The following is a 4,039-nucleotide window of genomic DNA, read 5'->3' on the forward strand; positions in this document are numbered from 1 at the left end:
TGCAGCGAGCTTGAATACATTTCATTATAAGATTGAAAATATTCTGTTATCTGGACAAACAGACTGTATATTATAGGGATATATTTTTGGCTACATTTTCTTATGTTTTAAAGTTATATTTATTTATTTATTTATTTTTTCAAGTGGAAGTAAGTATGAGACTGATGAACCCTGTATTCCGCTAAAGAAATGCCCAAATGAGGGCGCCCACTGCTTCTCCGGAAGGAGATAAACATCTGCCTCACTGGAGCATTGCACACTGTCTCTGTGTTGAACCAGCGTCATCTCTGATTGACAGGCTGTCCTTGTGGTTCTTGTGCCTTCACTCTCTGGATTATAATGCATTTGCAAACCTAAGCATATAGTTATTTGCATAAAACTAAGAGATGTCAAATGCAAGATTTATAAAATCAGCATTTGATGCCTCTTTTAGTTTAGGCTTTTGGTCTAAATCTTACAGAATTGATTTGCAGAAACCAGGAGAGTGGCAGGAAGCTGGAGCAGCATTCTTCACCAAACCATCTGGTTTTTGTCATGGGAAACATGTCAGCTTCCATTTGGTGTCACTCAGCTCACCTCAGGCCGTCTAGTCTGAAGCCCAGGCTAAAGGTTCCTCTAGTAAAGCTCTGGCTGTATTTCCTCCTGTTAATGCAGCCTGTGCGTGCCTGGTAGTTACCAATCTCCTCTTACTCCCATTTGCTCCTTTTTACATGGGCTTTTACATCCACAGATGTTTCGTGGAAGATTAATCACAGAAAGCAGTGTGGGGACCCAGCCGCCAGCCAAAATGCACGAGCAGGCATTCTGCAGCACAGCCCGGATTCTTACCTAATCCAGCATGGGTACAACCTGGGGCACTGAAAACGGAACGAATGAAGGACACACCTTTAAATTCAACTGCAAATGTGGTTCATTTATACTGAAGACATTTAAATGTCCCTAGAGCCATAAAAAATTACTCTTTTAATTAAGGACATTTCCTTTTATGACTTTCTGAAGGTAATGGTAACATGCACAAAGATTTAATAGTTAGAGGGATTTTGTTTAAGTGCTGATCACTCTCTCATGCAACTGAAGCCTATTTCATGGAGAAACGTCTTTGGTTTTTATGTATTTTTTATTATGACAGCCTTTCCTCTACAGCAATATTTAAAGAAAATTGGCTGATTTGAGCTTAAGGATTATAAGGTGTCTGATGACTGTTTCGATTAATCATTATTTATATGAATTTTGTGAAAACCTAGTTTTGCTGTCCAGTTTGGTAATGACTAGCCACAGATGCCTATTTAAAATGATTTTTTTTTTTTTTTTTTTTTGAGACGGAGTCTTGCTCTGTCGCCCAGGCTGGAGTGCAGTGGCTGGATCTCAGCTCACTGCAAGCTCTGTCTCCCGGGTTCACGCCATTCTCCTGCCTCAGCCTCCCGAGTAGCTGGGACTACAGGCGCGCGCCACCTCGCCCGGCTAGTTTTTTGTATTTTTTTAGTAGAGACGGGGTTTCACCGTGTCAGCCAGGATGGTCTCGATCTCCTGACCTCGTGATCCGCCCGTCTCGGCCTCCCAAAGTGCTGGGATTACAGGCTTGAGCCACCGCGCCCGGCCCTAAAATGAATTTTAAATGAATTACAATCAAATAAAATTAAGTATTTGGTTTTTCAGTGGCAGTAGCCACATTTCAAGTGCTCAATAGCCATATATAGCCAGTGGCTACCATATTGAACACAGAGGTAGAACATTCCCATCATTGTGAGAAGTTCTGTGGATGGCACTGAGTCCTAAAGCAAAAAGGCAGGTGGACTGCACAGTGATCACACTACAGATGTGGGAAGGTGTCAGTACTTGGAAGGTGGGCACCATGTAGTTTAAGGAATGAACAGTGAAAGATGATGTCCTATCTGGGCAAAGTACTCAGGCAGAACAGGTTTGATGTATCAGTGTTGAAACAGGTGCGTAAAGTTCAAACCTGAACAGTTCTGGGCAGGACAATAGAATCTAGTCCATATACCAGGAGCAAACTCAGAGCTAAGAAATGAACAATACCAAAGTCTCTGGAACAAAAGAGAATAAGAGAGTAAGACAGAAAGCATGCAAACACAATTGGGATATGGCAGTCATCTAGACTCTCAAGGAATGTTGTATTCAATTCCTGCTGCTGCTTTAACAAATGCCCACAGACTTTCTGGCATAAACAACACAAATTCGTTATTTTATAGTTTTGTGAGTCAGGAGTCTCACTGGGCTAAAATGAAGGTGTCGGCAGAGCTGTGTTTCTTCTGGAGGCTCTAGTTTCCTGGCCTGTTTCCAGCTTGTAGAGGCGACTTGCATTCCTTGGCTCTGTGGTCCCTTCCCCCATCCTCAAAGCAGCAGCATAGTCTGTTCAAATACCCCTTTGACTCTTAGCCCCATTTCCCTAATCAAGTCTTCTTCTCTACACTTATCCCTCCCAACCTCCCTCTTATCAGGACCCTTCTGATTATATTGGAGCTGTTCAGGCAATCCAGGATAATCTCCTCACCTCAAGGTTCATAAAATTAATTACATCTGCAAAGTCCCTTTTGCCGTGTAAGGTGTAATATCCATAGGTTTTCAGGATTAAAATGTGGACATCTTTTCAGGGAGAGGCATTATTCTGCCCAGCACAAGTACAGTAGCACCAAAATGCCTGCTTGAGGTCTGGTGACTTCACCAATTTACAATTTAGAGGTTGTCAAACTCACAGAGCAGGAAACAATGTATCAATTTATATCCCACCTAGTTTCAGAAAAGAATTAATAGTGCATGAGAAGATATACATAGAATATAGAGGGCATGTCATATCACATATAAATAAGGCAAAAAGAGAAAAATGGAACAGGATAAGAACACAATGGAAGAAAGAATGAGGTTAGGAAATATGCTCTATAATGACCTCCACTCCTACTCCTCCATCAATACACTTATAGTCATCTTAAAGTCAGAATTCTTTGACTAGAGAATCGAAGTGTGTCCTCAAGGTTACCTGAGTAATTTTGACAAGGGGTGCAACTAGAATTTTCAAATAACCACATCCTGAGGGTCAAAACAACAGAGATGGAAACTGAGCATAGGGGAGGATGTTTGTTTCAATATAGTGGAGTGGAACTACCTCTCCTTTTCCCTTAAGATTTGAGAAGGTACAACCTGAGGAAGAAGTGATGCAACTTGCTATGTTTCTTAAAGTCCAACTATATTTTGGTCACTGAGACTTCAAAGATACTTAGAATTTAGCATTTTCCAAGTGTTAGCCCTTAAGAGATTATTTATTGTTTATATTTCACTTAATTCCAGGAATGAGTTAGTGGATTATGAAAACAAGTATAATATAAAATATAGTGCTAAATACACTTTAGATGAAAGAAGAAAGATACGTTCGAGAAGAATGCCACAAAGGAAGAAATGAAGCTTAAAATACACATTGTGTATTTATCTACATCTGTTTGGTCAGGTTTAAGATATGGCCCTAACCTGGCCACTTAAACAACTGACAATGTTTTTAAGATGGAAAACAACAAAATGCATCACTGAAAAAGGTTTCAATTATTCTACTAAAGCAAGATACATAATTCTTCCTGGTGTCCTCCTGAACATGATGTAATGATTGATGTCCTCAACAATGTACTTTCCTTGGATTTTGAAGCCTCATAGATTTTTTTCTATGGCCCTTTGCATAGGATCTTGGTATGCCCAAAGCATAATTTCATAAAAAACAATTCTGTAGAAATCCAATAAAATAAAATTTACTTACTGGCTTCTTTTTTTAAATTGATACATTATATTTATACATATTTATGGGATCCATGTGATATTTTGTTACATATGTAGAATATGTAATGATTAAGTCAGGGTGCTTAGGATATTTATCACCACTAGCATGTATCATTTCTGTGTGTTGAGAACATTCCAGATTCTCACTTCTAGCTCTTTTGAAATGTATAGTACATTGTTGTTAACTTATAGTCACCCTACTCTACTATCAAGCATGAGAACTTATTCCTTCCATTTAACTGTAAGTTTGAACCTATTA

This window comes from Mandrillus leucophaeus, unplaced genomic scaffold, assembly GCF_000951045.1.
Source record: "Mandrillus leucophaeus isolate KB7577 unplaced genomic scaffold, Mleu.le_1.0 Scaffold152, whole genome shotgun sequence".
Lineage (NCBI taxonomy): Eukaryota > Metazoa > Chordata > Mammalia > Primates > Cercopithecidae > Mandrillus > Mandrillus leucophaeus.